Source organism: Ambystoma mexicanum, chromosome 13 (assembly GCF_040938575.1).
Source record: "Ambystoma mexicanum isolate Mex_15411 chromosome 13, UKY_AmexF1_1, whole genome shotgun sequence".
Lineage (NCBI taxonomy): Eukaryota > Metazoa > Chordata > Amphibia > Caudata > Ambystomatidae > Ambystoma > Ambystoma mexicanum.
In genome coordinates this window covers 819,785,912-819,806,875 of record NC_090938.1, presented here as the reverse complement: position 1 = coordinate 819,806,875, position 20,964 = coordinate 819,785,912, and the positions used below count along the sequence as shown (strand labels likewise).

Here is a 20,964-nt window from a genome sequence, read left to right as displayed (position 1 = left end):
GCAGGACCCGTCCCACCACGCGGGCAGTCCTGGCTGAGGGTGTCATTCATAGCATGGAGCTTGGTGGGGGTCACATAAACCCTCTGCAGTGTGCAATAGCCATGCACCCCCAGATCATGTGCCAGCGCCCTGCCGGACCCCTCCCACCACGAGGGCAGTCCTGGCTGAGGGTGTCATTCATAGCATGGAGCTTGGGAGGGGTCACATAAACCCTGTGCAGTGTGCAATAGCCATGCACCCCCAGATCATGTGCCCGCGCCCTGCCGGACCCGTCCCACCACGTGGGCAGTCCTGGCTGAGGGTGTCATTCATAGCATGGAGCTTGGTGGGGGTCACATAAACCCTCTGCAGTGTGCAATAGCCATGCACCCCCAGATCATGTGCCAGCGCCCTGCCGGACCCCTCCCACCACGAGGGCAGTCCTGGCTGAGGGTGTCATTCATAGCATGGAGCTTGGTGGGGGTCACATAAACCCTCTGCAGTGTGCAATAGCCATGCACCCCCAGATCATGTGCCCGCTCCCTGCTGGACCTGTCCCACCACGCGGGCAATCCTGGCTGAGGGTGTCATCCATAACATGAAGCTTGCTGGGGGTCACATAAACCCTGTGCAGTATATTGAACTGAATGAGTTGAAACCTAGCATTTCTCGAGACCTTACGGACCTGTTCCCACATGTTTGCCCACTCCTTCTCAGATATCTGGCAACCCCACCCTCTTCCCACTTCCTCTTTACTGCCAGTTCCTTCAGGGGGATCTCGCTCCTCACTGCTTGGTAAATGCAGGAGATTTTGGCCCCGCACCTGTCCTGATCCATCAGCGCCTGGATCAGCGGACTCGTGCCCGGTTCTTCAGGTGTCTCCTCCCATATTGCCGCAGGCCTTTTAGCCACCGCCCCATATATAAGAAAATGCCCCTTAGAAATCTTATACCGCGCACTCCACTCTGCCAACATAATCAGTTTTCCTCCCTCAAATAGGTCCCCCACTGTCCGGCCCCCTTTCTCCCGTAGCCATCCAGGTCCAACTCTCCCAATGATTTGCCGTAGCTTTGGGTCTGCACTCCATGGCAAATCTACACTATGCCACCCCGCGACTTGGATTCCACACCGCCTGTACCGTCTGAAACACATTCATCGCCCCTGTCCCCACCAATCCCCTCAGTAACTCCCCCTTAGAGTCCCCCCACTCCAACACCGCCTGGAGCTATGCCACCATAAAGTATGCCTCATAGTCGGGTAAATTGGGACCACCGTTGAGCTTGGGCACTGCACAGTCGCCAGCGACACCTCTCTCCTCCCTGCATTCCACAATTCCCCAATCTTCTCATCCAGCATCCAGAAAAACACCCTTTAATCACATAGGAAATATTAGTGAAATAATAGAGTAGCCTCGGTAGTACCACCATTTTGCAGAGCGCTACCCTCCCCCTCAGTGATAGCGGCAGCTTCTTCCAAAATTGGATGGAGTCTCCCATCCCAGATAACGCCCTCCCGTATTGTACACAAACGTGTCTTCTATATCGTGAAAGATTTGAATTCCCAAATACCGGAAGGACTCCCCCTCCCACCGTCTCCCCCAGTCTAGGAGGTCAGCTAACTCCCCCTCCCACCATATCCCCCAGTCTGGGAGGTCCGCTAACTCCCCCTCCCACCGTCTCCTCCAGTTGGGGAGGTCAGCTAACTCCCCCTCCCACCGTCTCCCCCAGTCTGTGAGGTCAGCTAACTCCCCCTCCCACCGTCTCCCCCAGTCTGGGAGGTCAGCTAACTCCCCCTCCCACCGTCTCCCGCAGTCTGGGAGGTCAGCTAACTCCCCCTCCCACCGTCTCCCCCAGTCTGGGAGGTCAGCTAACTCCCCCTCCCACCGTCTCCCCCAGTCCGGGAGGTCAGATAACTCCCCCTCCCACTGTCTCCCCCAGTCTGGGAGGTCAGCTAACTCGCCCTGCCACCGTCTCCCCCAGTCCGGGAGGTCAGCTAACTCCCCCTCCCACCGTCTCCCCCAGTCCGGGAGGTCAGCTAACTCCCCCTCCCACTGTCTCCCCCAGTCTGGGAGGTGTGCTAACTCCCCCTCCCACCATCTACCCCAGTCTGGAAGGTGAGCTAATTCCCCCACCCACCATCGTCCCCCAGTCTGGGAGGTCAGCTTACTCCCCCTCGCACCATCTCCCCCAGTCCGGGAGGTCAGCTAACTCCCCCTTCCACCGTCTCCTGCTGTCTGGGAGGTCAGCTAACTCCCCCTCCCACTGTCTCCTCCAGTCTGGGAGGTCAGCTAACTCCCCCTGCCACCGTCTCCCCCAGTCTGGGAGGTCAGCTAACTCCCCCTCCCACCGTCTCCCCCAGTCTGGGAGGGCAGCTAACTCCCCACCCACCGTCTCCCCCAGTCTAGGAGGTCAGCTAACTCCCCCTCCCAATGTCTCCCACAGTCTGGGAGGTCAGCTAACTCCCCCTGCCACCGTCTCCCCCAGTCCGGGAGGTCAGCTAACTCCCCCTCCCACCGTCTCCATCATTCCGGCAGGTGAGCTAACTCCCCCTCCCACTGTCTCCCCCAGTCTGGGAGGTGTGCTAACTCCCCCTCCCACCATCTACCCCAGTCTGGAAAGTGAGCTAACTCCCCCTCCCACCGTCTCCCCCAGTCTGAGAGGTCAGCTAACTACCTCTCCCACCGTCTCCCCCAGTCTGGGAGGTTAGCTTACTCCCCCTCTCACCGTCTCCCCCAGTCCGGGAGGTGAGCTAACTCCCCCACCCACCATCGTCCCCCAGTCTGGGAGGTCAGCTTACTCCCTCTCCCACCGTCTCCCGCAGTCTGGGAGGCCAGCTAACTCCCTCTTCCACCGTCTCCTGCTGTCTGGGAGGTCAGCTAACTCCCCCTCCCACCGTCTCCTCCAGTCTGGGAGGTCAGCTAACTCCCCCTGCCACCGTCTCCCCCAGTCTGGGAGGTCAGCTAACTCCCCCTTCCACCGTCTCCCCCAGTCTGGGAGGGCAGCTAACTCCCCACCCACCGTCTCCCCCAGTCTAGGAGGTCAGCTAACTCCCCCTCCCAATGTCTCCCACAGTCTGGGAGGTCAGCTAACTCCCCCTGCCACCGTCTCCCCCGGTCTGGGAGGTCAGCTAACTCCCCCTCCCACCGTCTCCCCCAGTCTGGGAGGTCAGCTTACTCCCCCTCCCACTGTCTCCCCCAGTCTGGGAGGTCAGCGTACTCCCCCTCCCACCATCTCCCCCTCCCAGTCTGGGAGGTCAGCCTACTCTCCCTCCCATCAGCTAACACCCCCTCCCACCGTCTCCCCCAGTCTGGGAGGTCAGCTAACTCCCCCTGCCACCGCCCCCCCCCCAGTCTGGGAGGTGAAGGCGAGCGTCCCCCAGATAGCACGATCCTCCCACAATGAGAGACAATAATGGACTCTCCCAAGATGGGAATAAGGCTAAGACAAAGTGCGGGTGAGCTTAGAGGGGAGTTTATCAATCAGAATAGGGCATGCAAAGGACTCTGCAAACTCCGAGAGCGCTCTGTCTGACAATAGCAAAGACAGGCGTATATATTTACAAAAAACGTCATAAGAACCTACATACTATAGGGGGCACAAGTTCGTGGGGATTGGGTGGCGACGACTAACTATAGGTGCCGCTGTGATGTGGTTTGCCGTGGTCGGTGGACGTCACTGGTTACCCTCGTGGGCTGGGCTGGGCCGGGCAGGTCAGCTGGGCTCATCCGGACGGTGTTGTTGTGCCAGCCGTGACCAGTGTCAGTGATGAACGTCTTTCCTGGCTTTCTGCCCTAAGGCCACGCACACCGCAGTCATTCAACATTGCAATATTATCTTCCCTGGTAAATCTTCCAATAGGTTATTCTACAGGTTAATGCAACACAGGAGGAATGCACCTAGAGTGGGGTCTTTTGGTGATACATCAATACATGGTTACCATCGTCCTGTTGGCCGGGTATCATAGGTCGCGAGATTGGGTCTCAGGGCAAGGGACGAGCTGTCCGAGTTATCATGTCTTATTAGAAGTCATTATGGATGTGTTCCTGTAGTGTTGCCATGATATTGGGTGTCCTAATTTTACAGGGGCCATTAATCTAAGGTGAGCCGGTGGGTCGTGGAGCCTCAGAAAGGGCGCCTTTGGATCTGTGTTTAAGGCCGGGGTTTACTGCTGGGTTGTAAATAATTCAGGTGGCAGGCCGCGGCCCTGGGTGCTGCGGGGGGGGAATGTGAATGTTTGAAGCGGCTCCAGCCGAAATGGGGGAAGTGGAGCAGAGCAGCACAGGCCTCTGCTTTTCCGTCTGGCAGGCTTCAATGGGGAGGACGGGGGAATGGCCTTGGATATGCCCACAAAGGTATTTTCCTCGTGTGTGGCAGATTTAAGTGGAAGAGGCATAAACATTCATATAATATACAATACTCATTGAGTCTTTTCAAAGCTTATGTTTTCAACATTGTTAGTGCCTTTTACATGGCCATTTCAAATGCGTTACCTATATTTTAAGTATTTAACAACCACAACATTTTGTTACATTTCTATACATGCGCGGTAAGCGAGGTAGTAGTAAGGTTGGTGGAGTACGCAGGAACAACCGGCTAATAAGACTGATGGCAGTGACACATGGTGAACTTGGACATACATACTGTACATTTTCGTGCACCATTTACATGAGCTCCCAATAGGGCTGTATCTGTCTTCCTTTGCACTCTAGCAGCATTAGTTCAGTTATGGCATGGGACCTTGGGGTGCAGTCTTCTCGGCGATACATATAACATGAAAACCCCGGGACACTTTTACCATTTGCGCATAGCTACGGGGATGTGGGTACTTCAACCCGAATGCCATATAAGCACACATTCTGCCATCTTCATGGAGGTTACATGTTTTTAGTCAGAAAGGTCATGGAGAGAAGAGTTTCCTCACAGGTAGTTTGCTCATTAGTATTGGGGGCTCTGCTTTTGTCAGGGGACCATTTTACAGTTCTTTCCCACCCCGGCCCTGCTGGCCGGGTCATACTGGGAACAGTGATACACTGCGGAAGGTGAAATGTTACAGTGTTTGCATCTAACACTAGCTCATGTCCGTCTGTTCGTGGGAACGGGCTCTCAGCGGATCTGCCAGGGAGCTGCGGCCGCAGGGATAAGTGAGACTCTCCAGGGGTGGGGGCCGCGCTGTGGTGCACAGGGCTCAAACCATTTTGATTTCACAAAATGGTTTCCAGGGTCTAGCTAAATACAGCATGTTTGGTCAATGTCTTCAGCCAGTGGTCCACCCGCCACCTGGGCCCTGGTGGCAGGGGGAACCCCTGATGAGCCATGGACTTCACAGGGGGGAGAGGCTGCAGGGGAGGGGGGTCTCTTGGACCAATCCTCCCATACAGAGGTCAGCTTACTCCCCCTCCCACCGTCTCCCCCAGTCTGGGAGGTCAGCTAACTTCCCCTTCCACCGTCTCCCCCAGTCTGAGAAGTCAGCTTACTCATCCTCCCACCGTCTTCCCTAGTCTGGGAGGTCGGCTAACTCCCCCTGCCACTGTCTCCCCCATTCTGGGAGGTCAGCTAACTTCCCCTCCCACCGTCTCCCCCTGTCTGGGAAGTCAGCTTACTCATCCTCCCACCGTCTCCCCCAGTCTGGGAGGTCAGCTAACTCCCCCTGCCACCGCCTCCCCCAGTCTGGGAGGTCAGCTTACTCCCCCTCCCACTGTCCCCCCCCAGTCTGGGAGGTCAGCTAACTCCCTCTCCCACCGTCTGCCCCAGTCTGGGAGGTCAGCTTACTCCCCCTCCCACCGTCTCCCCCAGTCTGGGAGGTCAGCTTACTCCTCCTCCCGCGTCTCCCCCAGTCTGGGAGGTCAGCTAACTTCGCCTCCCACCGTCTCCCCCAGTCTGGGAGGTCACCTTACTCCCCCTGCTACCATCTCCCCCAGTCTGGGAGGTCAGCTTACTCCCCCTCCCACCGTCTCCCCCAGTCTGGGAGGTCAGCTAACTCCCCCTTCCACCGTCTTCCCCAGTCTGGGAGCTCAGCTTACTCCCCCTGCCACCGTCTCCTCCAGTCTGGGAGGTCAGTTTACTCCCCCTCCCACCGTCTCCCCCAGTCTGGGAGCTCAGCTAAGTGCTTGTTCCTGAGCCCCTCAATGGGAATAGAAGATATTTATCGTTATTGATCCGGAATCTTGACACCCTCTGGAAGTTCCCCAGCACCTCAAGCAGCATTGGCATGTTATCCCGTGGGTTCCAACATACAACAGCCGGTCATCTGCATATAACGAAGCTACATGCCGTATCCCTCCCTCTAGAATCCCTGCCTCGCTCATCGCCTGTCTCAGGAACCACGCCAACGGCTCTAGCGCCATGGAAAACACGATTGGTGAGACCGGTCATCCCTGCCGTGTGCCTCTGCTCAGCATCCACTGTCGCGACACCCAGTCATTAGTCTTCACCACTGCAACCGGCTTATTGCACAGCCCACTGCAACCGGCTTATTGCATAGCAGACTCAGCCAGCGGCAGATATTCACCCCAAATCCATAGGCCCCTAACACTCCGAACAACCATTCCCATTCCAGGGAATCAAAAGCTTTCATCGCGTTTGTTAGGAAAGATTCCCATTTATGTGACGTTTTCCCTCCAATTGTGTACCCCCCAACTCTCTGTTTCTGTTTTAACACCATAGTCTGACTTTGGAGCCCAGCCTTCAGCTGCTCTCCTCTGGGCTTTCGCTCACTTTTTATGGGGAAACTGACACGCGCTTAAGGACAGTCAGTACTGGGAGGCTTTGTTTCCCTTAGTCCCTTTCAATCTTGCAACTTTTCTGCAACATGTTACAAGTCACAATGTACCGTACAGTACAGTGGGCTTGCGTCTTCCTTTCGTTTCCAAAGGCCCTAGACTCCCTCAAAGGATTGGTTTGGACAGGGCTGGTGGCAGCTTATCTTTTTGTCTATTTTGAACCCTTTCTTGCCGTTTACCGCTTTTGGCATAGGAAGGTGGGCTGGCTCCAAAATGGCTGTGCTACGAGGTTCTTTTGTCCTGTCCTTTGTCCATCTTGCCCCTTTGCCTTCCCCAGGTCGAGCCCAAATCTTTCTTCTGATTCAGACAAAGGGTCCCTTTCAAACATCAAATGCAAAGTGGAAACGTCATTCCAGTGCACGCGCCAGACACCAAAACAAGACCAAATACAAACCAAACTGTTGCCAGGGCAGATTGCGAGCTGATTAGGTGGAACGGGCGAAAGGAGGCCCTCTTGTATTGTTGTCTAGTGTTTTCTCAGTTGGCACATTTATATACCACCTTTTGTGCAATCAGTCGCATCTTCTCACTGATTATAACTCCTCTGAGACACCTACTACCTGAACAGGCGCTGCCTCAACAGGGGCTTAGGACTAGAAACACCTGACCTAGCATGCATACAATTCCATAATTTATCGAAAAGCTTGCTTCTTAAGAGAAAGTATTCTATATTCTCTGGTCTGAAATAGAGTCCTGGAGCTGTGTCTGTGATCCTCTGTAGACCAAAGGGTACGTCCTGGGGTCTATCATCCTGGGGTCTATCGTCCTGGGGTCTATCATCCTAGGGTCTATCACCCTGGGGTCTATCATCCAGGCCTATATATCATCCAGGGGTCTATCATCCTGGGGTATATCATCCTGGGGTCTATCATCCTCGGTTCTATCATCATGGAGTCCATCGTCCTGGGGTATATCATCCTGGGGTCTATCATCCTGGGGTCTATCACCCTGGGGTCTATCATCCAGGCCTATATATCATCCAGGGGTCTATCATCCTGGGGTCTATCATCCTGGAGTCTATCACCTTGGGGACTGTTGTCCTGGGTCTATCATCCTGGGGTCTGTCACCCTGGGGTCTATCATCCAGGCCTATATATCATCCAGGGGTCTATCATCCTGGGGTCTATCATCCTGGGGTATATCATTCTGGGGTCTATCACCCTGGGATCTGTCATCCTGGGGTCTATCGTCCTGGGGTATACCTTTCTGGAGTATATCGTCCAGGGGTCTGTCATCCCACGGTCTATCATCCTGGAGTCTGTCATCGTAGTTATATCATCCTGGGGTCTATCACCCTGGGGTATATCGCCCAGGGGTCTGCCATCCTGGGGTCTATCATTCTGTGGTCTATCATCCTGGGGTCTGTCATCGTAGGTTATATCATCCTGGGGTCTATTTCCAGGGGTCTATCGTCCAGAGGTATATCATTCGGGGGTATATCATCCTGGGGTCTATCATCCAGGGTTATATCACCCTGGGGTCTATCATCCAGAGGTATATATCATCCAAGGGTCTATCATCCTGGGGTCTATCATCCTAGGGTATATCATCCTGGAGTATATCATCCGGGAGTATGTAGTCCAGGGGTATACTGTCCTTGGGTCTATCATACTCGGGTCTATCATCCAGGGGTCGATCGTCTAGGGGTAAATTGTCCTGGGGTCTATCACCTTGGGTATATCTTCCAGGGGTATATCATCCTGGGGTCTACCATCCTGGGGTATATCGTCCAGAGGTATATCATCCTGGATCTGTCATTCTGGATCTATCATCCTGGATCTATCATCCTGGGGTACATCATCCTGGGGTGAATCGTCCAGGGGTATATCATCCTATGGTATATCGTCCAGGGGTATATCATCCTGGGGTCTACCATCCTGGGGTATATCATCTAGGGGTATATTATTATTATTATTATTTTTATTGTTATTATTATTATTATTTATCATCCTGGGGTCTATCGTCCAGGGGTATATCGACCTGGAGCATATCGTCCTGGGGTATATCATCATGGAGTCCATCATCCTATCATCATGGAGTCCATCGTCCAGGGGTATTTCATCCTGGGGTACATCATCCGGGGGTCTATCGTCCAGGGGTCTATCAACCAGGGGCACATGGTCCTGGGGTACATCATCCTCAGGTATATCGTCCTGGGGTATTGTTAGGATATCAATGTTATACATGTAAGTAATGTATATTACATTAGTGTTTTGGTTTGTATGTGTGTTTGGAATGTGGATCCTCAACCTCAGGGGTTCCAGGTTCCAAGCACGGCGGGGAGCAAGAGAGAAGGCAAAGCTGTGGACGGCGGTTGAGTCCCTCCCGGGGGTCGTCCCATAGACTTAAGAATAAAGAACTTATTTATTACACAAACTTGCGTCCCTGGTGTTCGTGGAACATAACAACTGGCGACGAGGATAAAGGACTTTCCAGAGACGACCCCCGGCACAATACTAACTAAGAAGATTACGGATCGAAAAAAAAAAAAGAAGTAAGCGGCCACGCATTGATACATGCTCGGGAGCCACTGGATAAGAATTGGTTGAACACAGGTACCGACGATAACCACTTTAATTACAGAAAGTGACATTGTGCAAAGTGTTTACATTCAAAATACCTGTATGCGCATTCCAACGCGACTCCGCCATACGCGCCGATAGCGTTCGAAAACAGGACCAAGTGACGTGACGGAGTCAACCGAAAAGAGGACCCTACGGCGTAACGGGCGCCGTGATCGACGTCTTCATGCAACAAAAGGGAACACATAGGCGGACCAGCAGCTGAAGGTAAACAAACGAAGAACAAAGTGACCCAGCGGAAGCTCATCGACACATTGCGAGATGATTAACGCAGAGTAGCATCCAGTGGGACGCCGGACGAGTGTGCGATTCAACAGATTTTACAAGGCTTGCAGAACAAGCGGACAGTACCACATGCTACAAGTTGGCTGGTGAGTTACAAATAACGCAGTTATTTACATGGTTAATTGAGGGAAATTTGACAATATATACCAATCGTACCACAGCGTAGTAACCACAGTCACTGGTATTACTGTATACAATGGCAAATGTCCCAGCCCCAGTGTTTTTCTTATCCTCACCTGGAGAACCCAGAGTGCGATGGATAGATTGGAAGGAAGGTTTCCACAAATATGCGTTAGCAGTATTTGGCCCCAATTATTCCAATGAAAGGAAAGAAGCTTTATTATTTCATTGCCTTGGGACAGCAGGTCAGGAAGTTCTAAGAAAATTACCAGAACCTACAGTAGAGGAGAACATCATTTTAGAGAGATACAAATTTGCCACCAGGGAACAAAAGAATGGAGAGAGCATAGAAGATTTTATTACAGCTCTGAGGGGATTGGCGGTGAGATGTAGATTCACTCACTGTCAGGAAGAACATATACGGGATCAATTAATGATTAAATGCAACAATGACAACATTAGGAAAGAGCTTTGGAAGGAGAAAGATCCCACATTGGATAGAGCTATAGAGATTGCAAAGATGGTGGAACACACTGATAAATGTATAAAGTTACTCCAAGCAGACAATCATTCGAACATTGAGAAACCCAAGTTGGAAGAAACAGAGGGTGCAGTTCAGAAAGTATCAAAAGTTAATCCGAGGATGGGCTCAAGTTTTTCGAAGAGACAGTTGCAGTATGGGAAAAAAGGCGAAGATCGACAGGAGAGTAGACCTCCAGTGGGGAAAAGTTGGAATCGCCAAGGGTTAGTCAAAGACAACAGGAATTTCTCCAGAGAGTCTAACTTCTCCAGAGGCTTTAAAGAGGCAGTGACAAATAGAGATTCCACGACAAGAAGGTGTTTCCGGTGTGGGAGTTTCTCACATGTAGCATCGGACAAGGAGTGTTTTGCAGTGCATGTCATATGCAACAATTGTGGCATACGTGGACACATTGCCAGATGTTGTAGAAATGTTAATTCCAATTCAGGTCAAGTTTTCGATGTTAGTGTAAATAATGAGGAGGATGATTATATTGAAAATGGTAGAGAAGTGGTGTTCATGGTGAATGCCATTGATGGGAAAGTGAAGATGAAAAAGCCATATGCCATTGTGTTGGTCAATGGGATACAAATATCGATGCTTATGGATAGTGGGGCGGATTATACATTAATAGGAGTGCAGGTATGGAAAGAGAGATTTAATTGCTGTACATTACGAGAAAACAAAATTAAGGTGAATGCATATGGTGACAAACCAATAGAGATAATAGGATACTTTGACGCTAAACTGCAGTTTAAAGATAGGAAGGCCACCACTACTATTTATGTTGCCAACAAAGGGGGAGAGTTACTATCGTGGAGTGATCAAGCTGATTGTCATGCGATGGAGTATTGGTAGCTTGACTAGTACCCTCCTTGGTTCCCTCCTCCTCACCTGTGCTGAGTTCTTCTGAGGAACCGTCTGTGTCAATGGCTCTTCTGTCCCTCCAGAGGTCTCGTCCTTTCCTGTTGAGAGTGGGACGAGCTCCACCGGAAGCCACCCTGCCTGCTGGTAGACAGCGAGGCAGAAAGGGCCCTCCGGGAGTCCGCCCCCAAAACCAGGGAAAAGCGTGGCTGAAAAACCCTGGTGTGCTTGGATGTATAGCACTACTGATGTCGAGGCTGAAGGCGTTCCGTTTGAGTTGAAACGAGGACTACAGTTCCCAGAAGACACTGCAGGAATCGGGGTAGAGTGCGTAGCCTGAGCGCTGTTGGAATGATTCCGTATCCGAGGAAGAGAGGATGAGGTCTCCAAGAGAAAACGAAGGGAATGGAGCAAGGAAAGCCTCACCGGGAAGGGAAATACACCGGAGCGGAAGAAACAAAGGAGAGGAGGTAGCACTCAGAGGGTTTGCGGGAAGAGAGTAGAGAGGGATTTCACTGAGGGCTGACAAGAGGAAGCAAGCTGGAATACACAGAGTGGGAGGGGGGTCTGAGAGGAGACCAAGCGTATGAACCAGGCCGGAAAAGCAAGGTTGCAACGCAATGAGTACCGTGTGCGACGCTCATTTATGTGCGTCATGACGGCACGGCAGTGCGTGGAAGACTAGACCGCTGGTGGTGGAAATCAGCCCTTCCACCGGCTCCATAGCTTCCATGGAGCGCGCGTCATGACAGTATAACCCCTTCGCCAAGACCGTCCTCCAGGCTTGCCTGGATGGTGTCTGTGGAATATGCGTAGGAGCCTGGTGGCATGTAGATTTTTGGCTGGTTCCCAAGTTCTTTCCGTCCAAGGGTATCCTTTCCACAGTATGAGGTATTGTAGGACTCCATGTTTGTAACGAGAGTCCAAGATGCGCGAAACCTCATACTCTTGGGTGTCATCATCCACACTGGGTATCTTTCTCCTGGAGGTTCTCAAGAATGGATCAGGTTTGTATTCCTTAAGAAGCGAGGTATGGAACACTGGATGTATTCTCCGAAGAGAGTGTGGGAGGTTTAGCCGAAAGGCCACAGGATTGATCTGTTGTTGTATGGAAAAAGGTCCGATATATCTCTGTGTGAATTTACCTCGGTGGATTCTCCGGGGAAGATATTTCGTGGACAACCAGACCTTGCTCCCTTTCTTCCAATCAGGATTAGGTCTCCTGTTCTTGTCAGCCCATCTCTTGTAAGTCTGACGACTGGCCAACAGGGTTTCTTGAGCTGACTTGTGGGTTCGTTTGAGAGTGTCTAGTAGTAGGTCTATGGTAGGGACATTAGTGGGTTGAACAGTGGGAAATGGGATGTGTTTGGGTTCGTACCCATATGTACATTTGAAGGGACTCATACCGATAGCAGTATGCTTGGTGTTGTTATATGAGAATTCTGCAACTGGTAAGAGATGACTCCAGTTATCCTGAGTCTGGTTGCAGTAGCATCTCAGAAACTGTTCAAGTGTAGCGTTGAGGCGTTCGGTCTGTCCGTTTGTTTCCGGGTGATAGCCAGAAGATAATGCTCTCTGTATCTGTAACTGTTTACACAATACAGTCCAGAACTTGGATGTAAACTGTGTTCCTCTATCAGACACGATTGTGGAGGGCAAACCATGGAGACGAACTATTTCCTTGAGGAACACGTCTGCTGTGGTAGTGGCAGAAGGAGTGCCCCGAAGAGGAACGAAATGCGCTAGTTTACTAAAGGAGTCAACCACTACCATGATAGCAGAACTTCCTCCCGATCTGGGTAATTCCACGATGAAATCCATAGAGATATGTTGCCAAGGTCCGGCGGGTGGTTCATCCTGTTGTAGAAGCCCCAATGGTTTAGCCGAACTGTGTTTGCCTTGAGCGCATGTGGGACAGGAAGAGACATACTCCCCAACATCCTGATTCATCTTGGGCCACCAGAAACTCCTCTTCAGTAGTTCCAGTGTAGCAGCCCGGCCCTTGTGACCAGCCATAGGCAGATCGTGACACCACGAAAGGGCTTGATTCTGGAGATCTTGGGTGGGCAGGTAAAGCAAGTCGTCTTTATACAGGTATTCACCTTTGTAGGTCAGAGAGGGATCTCTGGGAAGAGAGATGGTTCTTTGGGCTTCAAGGACCTGCTGTAGATATTTATTAACTGTTCCTATGAATCTCTTCCCGTTGAGCAGCCGTTCCTGTTCCGGGTGATTCCCTGATCCTTCGTGGTGGCTGCGGGAGAGAGCATCCGCTAAGTGATTGTCTCTACCTGGAAGATACGTGAGTATGAAATCAAATTGGGAGAAATAGTAAGCCCAACGAGCATGACGAGAGTTCCTGCATTCCATCTGTTGTAGAACACTTAGGTTCCTGTGGTCTGTTCGAACTTGAAACGGGTATTTCGCTCCTTGCAACAAATGGCGCCACTCCTCACATGCTTGTTTAATAGCTAACAGTTCTTTTTCGATCACTGAATAGTTCCTTTCACTGGAGGTAAGTGTTCTGGAATAATAGGCAACGGGATGTTCGAGTTGATCCTCCTTCTTTTGTAGTAGGGCTGCTCCGATAGCCCCTTGAGAGGCGTCGGCTTCTATGATAAAGGGTTGCGACTGATCAGGCTGCCTGAGGATGGGTGCAGAAGTGAATGCTTGTTTGAGCTGATGAAAGGCGGAATCTGCTTCTGGCGTCCAAAGGAACTTCATCCCCTTCTTAAGTAAAGCTGTGATAGGTAGGACTGTGTTGGAAAAACCCGTGATGAACTTTCGATAGAAATTCGTCAGCCCCAGGAACTTCTGGATGTCCTTGACTGAGCTGGGAACAGGCCAATTGTTGATAGATGTAGTCTTGTGAGGGTCCATCTCGATGCGGTCTTCTGACAGAATAAAGCCCAGGTATGAAACAGTAGCAACCTCAAAAAGACATTTCTCTGGCTTGACTAATAGGTGGTGTCCTCGGAGTCTCTTGAGCACTTCTCTTACATGTAGACGATGTTGTTCTAAAGTATGAGAGTAAACCAGGATGTCATCCAAGTAAACTACCGTGGACTTGAACAGAAGATCACTGAAGATTTTGTCCATAAATCTTTGGAACTGGGCTGGCGCGTTAACCAACCCAAAGGGCATTACCTTGTACTCGAAGTGACCTAATGGAGTACGGAAGGCGGTCTTCCATTCGTCCCCTTGTTGGATTCGTAGGAGATGATAGGCTCCCCTAAGGTCTAATTTGGTAAACCATTTTGCACCTTGTACTGCTTCCATGATCTCCTTAATTAGAGGCATAGGGTATCGATCTCGTATGGTTTGGCTATTTAGGCCTCTGTAGTCGATACAAGGTCTGAGTTCCTTGGTTCCCCTTTTTGGAATAAAGAACAGAGAAGCTCCAGCCGAGGAAGTCGATTCTTGTATCAAGCCATTCTGTAGATTGCTGGCTAGGTAATCTCGTAATGCTTCCTTCTCCGGGAGTGATAAGGGATACATTCTTCCGAATGGGACCACTGCATTAGGTATGAGATTAATTTTACAGTCCTCAGCTCGATGTGGGGGAAGGGGTCTGGGAAGAGTATCTGCAAAGATGTCGGTATATTCCCGATAGGTAACGGGAATGGAGTTAATACTCCTCGCTGGCACTGTGTCACCCTGATGTGACTGTTGCCCCTCCTCCTTCAAACAGGACTGCAAACATAGGTCTGATCTGAACTCTATAATGTTAGTTACCCAGTCGATCCCCGGATTGTGCTTTCTCAACCAAGGTATCCCGAGAATCACCGGAAAGTGGGCAGCTTTTATCAGATCAAAGATTACTGTTTCATGATGAGTCTTCATCTTAACCGTGACTTCCGTGGTTTCTTGATGGATAAGACCGGAAGACAAAGGTGTGCCATCCACTCCTTCAACGGGTATGGGCTGAGGTTTTTCTCTCCTAGGAATGGCGTATCTACTGGCCCATTGGTCGTCCATAAAGTTCCCAGCTGCACCACAGTCAAGCATTGCTAGACACTCAACTGCTTGGGTTGGGGTCCATTCCAGAACTATCTTTAGGACCATTAACTGGTTTGAGGGGGGACATGGTATGGACGCACTTGTAAAACAGGGATTAGCAAGAGAAGCCCCTTCCGTCTCCCTGCTCAGGGTCGGGGTCTTTCGTTTCCCGACCTTCGGGGAGGTACCTCCGGACAGTCCCTAAGGAGGTGTTTCTCAGAACCGCAATACATGCACAAGCTCCGGTCTTTTCGTCTCTTTCTTTCTGCTGCAGTAAGTGGACCCCTTGCTGCGCCGATCTGCATGGGTTCTTCTGTCTGGAGAGGAGATCTGTCTGGAGCGGCTGGTGAGTAGGAGGATGGTGTAGAAAGCGGATTGGGTCTGGTCTTCCTTCTTTCTGCTCTTCTCTCTGAAATTCGAAATTCCATCTGGAGGGCCAGAGCGACTAGTTCTTGGAAGGAGGAGGGTCTTGCTACTCGAGAGAGTTCGTCCTTCAAATCTTCATGTAGCCCTCTCCGAAAGAGAGTCTGTTTGACTGAGTCAGGCCATCCTGTTTCCCAAGCTATCTTCTGGAAGTTTGAGGCATAGGTTTGTACATCAACAAGACCCTGTTTGAGGTCTAGTATGTTTTCATAAGACGCGTACAATGTCTCGGTCCTTTCAAAGCGTTCTCTGAATCGTAGTACAAAGGCATTGTAGTCATTCAGGATAGGATCAATTTCTGTAACCAACGGGGTAGCCCATGCTAGAGCGTTACCCCCAAGATTTGAGACTAGGAAGCCAACCTTTGCCTTGTCGGATTCGTACATCTTTGGGCGAAAAGTAAAGTATACTCTACAGGCGTCGAGGAATTCCTTAATCTTCTTGGGGTTCCCCTCATACTTCCCACAGGGTAAGGGCATGGGCGGAAGATCTTCCCGAACCTCTTCTCTCCGAATCATTAGTTGTCTCAGGGCGGCATTGTCAGCCTTGAGGGCGGTGTTTTCTACCCTCATGGTTTGGAGCTCAGCAGTTATCCCCTGAATAGCATTAACCAGTTCTTGATACTGCTCTAAACTAGCCATTCTTTGGCGTTGCAAACTGTCATGCGATGGAGTATTGGTAGCTTGACTAGTACCCTCCTTGGTTCCCTCCTCCTCACCTGTGCTGAGTTCTTCTGAGGAACCGTCTGTGTCAATGGCTCTTCTGTCCCTCCAGAGGTCTCGTCCTTTCCTGTTGAGAGTGGGACGAGCTCCACCGGAAGCCACCCTGCCTGCTGGTAGACAGCGAGGCAGAAAGGGCCCTCCGGGAGTCCGCCCCCAAAACCAGGGAAAAGCGTGGCTGAAAAACCCTGGTGTGCTTGGATGTATAGCACTACTGATGTCGAGGCTGAAGGCGTTCCGTTTGAGTTGAAACGAGGACTACAGTTCCCAGAAGACACTGCAGGAATCGGGGTAGAGTGCGTAGCCTGAGCGCTGTTGGAATGATTCCGTATCCGAGGAAGAGAGGATGAGGTCTCCAAGAGAAAACGAAGGGAATGGAGCAAGGAAAGCCTCACCGGGAAGGGAAATACACCGGAGCGGAAGAAACAAAGGAGAGGAGGTAGCACTCAGAGGGATTGCGGGAAGAGAGTAGAGAGGGATTTCACTGAGGGCTGACAAGAGGAAGCAAGCTGGAATACACAGAGTGGGAGGGGGGTCTGAGAGGAGACCAAGCGTATGAACCAGGCCGGAAAAGCAAGGTTGCAACGCAATGAGTACCGTGTGCGACGCTCATTTATGTGCGTCATGACGGCACGGCAGTGCGTGGAAGACTAGACCGCTGGTGGTGGAAATCAGCCCTTCCACCGGCTCCATAGCTTCCATGGAGCGCGCGTCATGACACTGATCTAAAAATCAGACTTGAAGCAGGTCATCCTGAACAGGTCTTAACAGTGAGTGGTGAGAGATTGATTGAAAAGGAACATAAGCTTGGATGTATGAAAGGATTTGTTCACAAAATACGATTAAAAAAAGGGGCAGTTCCAAAGATTGCGAAATTGCGCACCATTCCCCTGGCACTCAAGGAGGGTGTAGAAAGTGAATTAAAAAGAATGGAGAATGAAGGGGTTATTGAAAGAATTGACTCCTCAGAATGGGTGAGTCCCATAGTGGTAGTCAGGAAGGCCTCTGGGTCCTTGAGGATATGCATTGACTTAAGACATCTTAACAGTATGGTGGTGGCAGATAGGTTTCCACTACCTAGGATAGATGACCTACTTGTGGGTGTCTCTGGATCAAAAATATTTTCAATTTTAGACCTCAAGTCTGCTTACCACCAGATTGAGTTGCATCCAGATTCCAGAGATTTAACAGCATTTATCACTCCTAACGGTTTATTTAGATGCGTACGCATGCCGTTTGGCTTGGTGTCGGCTGCGAGTGTATTTCAGAGTATTATGTACAAATTACTAGGTGGAGAGAAAGGGGTGATGTACTACCAAGATGATGTTCTAGTATGTGGCAGTGATGAGGTGGAACATGACAGACGGTTAAAAAGGGTGTTAGACATATTAGGAGAAGCTGGTCTAACAATAGCATCAGAGAAGTGTACATTCAAAGCAAGTAAAGTGGTTTATTTAGGTCACGAAATCACTGCTGAGGGAGTCAAACCTAAAGAGGAGGCTATTGAAGCAATAAGGAAAATGGAAGATCCCAAATCAAAAGCAGAAGTGTTGTCGTTTTTGGGGTTAGTTGAATTCTATGGCAAATTCATTAAGAATTTGTCAGACATGTCAAGACACATGAGAAGGCTCACTCGCAAAGGTGTGATATTTAAATGGAGTGAAGACTGTAAGTTGGAGTTTGAAATGATAAAAAAGGCCATAATTAATGCTCCCATTCTAAAGACATTTGAAGAAGGGAAACGCACACTACTTTTTGTAGATGCTAGTGACTATGGCATAGGTGCAGTTCTTATGCAAGAAGATTCAGAGGGGCTGCATACTATAGCATTTGCCTCAAGGTCACTTAAAGATCCTGAAATTAGATATTCAGTGGTTGAGAAAGAAGCTCTTGCTTGCATTTGGGGTGTTGAGAAGTTCAAAAGGTTCCTGTGGGGAAGGAAATTTGAGATTTGTACTGATCATAAACCATTGGTTGGTATTTTTACCAAAGGTGGGCTGGAAGGTGTATCAAGACGCATAATGAAGTGGGTTACAGCTCTTCAAGGTCTGCAATTTACTATGATTCACATTAGCGGTGAAGTCAATGTAGTGGCAGATGCCTTGTCAAGATCTGTTCATAGAGATGGCCACATCAAGTTAGAGCAATCAGATCAGGAAGAAACATTTGAGATTTTCCAAGTACATGAGTCCCTAAAAAAAGATGAGTGGGATAAAGCTTGTAGTGAAGATTCAATATACCAGAAAATATTAACATTAGTGAGAGAAAACGGAGTAATGAATTACAAAGGTGATATGGGTGGATTTGCCAGAGTTAAAGGAGATTTATGGATCAATGACAAGTATCTATATAGAGGGCATCAGATGATAGTTCATCAGGGTATGAGGAGACAAGTAATGGAACTAGCCCATGAAGGACATTTAGGTATAGCTAGGACTAAGGGTATAATAAGATCCGAGTTCTGGTGGCCTGGAATTGATAAAGAGATTGAAGAGCAAGTTAAGGAGTGTACAGAGTGCCTGGAGGGAAACAAAGGTTTGAGTGTACGAAAAGTACCTATGGTTATTAGGGAAACCCCGCGGGTACCATGGGATGAGATTGCAATAGATCTATTAGGACCATTTAACATAGGAGGGACCAGAGACAGTTATCTGCTGGTGGTCATAGATTTATTGTCCAAATGGCCTGAGATTTGTTTACTTAGAGACATTTCCAGCAGCAGTGTTACAAAATTCTTAGAACAACTATTTTGGAGAGAAGGCTTTCCTAGAAAATGTTTGTCGGATAATGGATCCCAATTAATATCCAAGGAATTTAGAGAATTTTTGGATAAGAATGGTATTGAACAGGCAAACACCTCCCTCTATCATCCCCAAAGTAATGGTTGTGTTGAACGCTTCAATAGGACGTTGATGGAAGCCATAAGAATTGCAGTAGCAACTGGTGGGGATTGGTTCAGGACGGCAATGGAAAGGACATTTCAGTATAGAATAACGCCTCATAGTGTCACAGGATTAACGCCATTTGAGATGTTGAGAGGTAGGAAACCCAACTCACATCTATGTCCAGGATGGATGGGGAAATCCAGGATGGTTGAGGTGGATTTGGGAAGAGTGAGGAGTAGAATGTTTGAAGCAGGAGTTAAATCCAAGGTAAGATATGATCAAAGAAACTGTTGTAAGGAATTTAAGATTAATGAAGGTGATTGGATCAAAATTAAGTTGCCCACCAAAGTACGCAAAGGAGCATCTTTGTATTCTGAGCCCAAACAAGTGGTAAAAGATTTAGGTTCATCGGTATTGGTCAGAGGTGGTGGTATTTGGAACAAGGAGAGAGTAGCAATTGTCAAGTGCGTCAAAGGAAGAGAGTGATAGATCTGCATACAGAGTCACTGGCATTATCATCACTGTCGACATATAATGCTAACAGTACAAATGTTAAGACATGTTGTTTTTAGAGTTCGAGTTCTACTTCATTTTAAGTTACTGGCACTAGCTCAGTACAATTCAAGATATGTTATGTATCAGAATTCTACTTTATTTTAAATTAATAGCATTTGTTCAGACATAAGAGATTTAGATATCGTTTTCAAATGTTAGAAGGGAAGGAGGTGTTAGGATATCAATGTTATACATGTAAGTAATGTATATTACATTAGTGTTTTGGTTTGTATGTGTGTTTGGAATGTGGATCCTCAACCTTAGGGGTTCCAGGTTCCAAGCACGGCGGGGAGCAAGAGAGAAGGCAAAGCTGTGGACGGCGGTTGAGTCCCTCCCGGGGGTCGTCCCATAGACTTAAGAATAAAGAACTTATTTATTACACAAACTTGCGTCCCTGGTGTTCGTGGAACATAACAGGTATATCATCCTGGGGTGTATCAGCCTGGGGTATATCATCCTGGGGTATACCATCGTGTGGTATATTGTCCTGGGGTATATCATCCTGGGGTATAGCATCCTGAGGTATATCATCCTGGGGTACATCGTCCTGGGGTACATCGTCCTGGGGTATATCATCCTGGAGTCCATCATCCTGGGGTATATCGTCGTGGGGTATATCATGCAGGGGTATACCATCCTGGGGTATATCATCCTGGGGTATATTACCCTGGGGTCTATCGTCCAGGGGTCTATCATCCAGGGGTATATGGTCCAGGTGTACATCATCCTCGGGTATATCAGCCTGGGGATATATCATCCTAGGGTATATATCGTCCAGTGGTATATCATCCAGGGGTATACCATCCTGGGGTCTATCGTCCAGGGGTCTATCATCCAAGGGGCTATCATCCTGGGGTATATCATACTAGGGTATATCATCCTGGGGTCTATCCTCCTGGGGTATTTCATCCTGGGGTATATCGTCCAGGGGTATATCATCCTGGATCTATCATCCTGGGGTGCATCATCCTGGGGTATATCATCCTGGGTTATGTCGTCCGGGGTTATACCATCCTGGAGTATATCGTCCTGGGGTATATCATCATGGAGTATATCATTCTGGAGTCCATCATCCTGGGGTATATCATCATGGAGTCCATCATCCAGGGGTATTTCATTCTGGGGTATATCATCCTGTGGTCTATCGTCCGGGGGTCTATCGTCCAGGGGTACATCATCCTCGGGTATATGGTCTTGAGGTATATCAGCCTGGGGTATATCATCCTGGGGTATATCGTCCTGGGGTATATCATCCTGG

General features: G+C 49.6%; 1 protein-coding gene across 1 annotated transcript in view; it reads left to right on the top strand.

The window, feature by feature from the left end:
• LOC138522064 (proteasome subunit beta type-9-like) overlaps nt 1-20,964 on the top strand; it is a 122,030-nt gene that overhangs the window by 22,648 nt on the left and 78,418 nt on the right. The window lies entirely within an intron of this gene.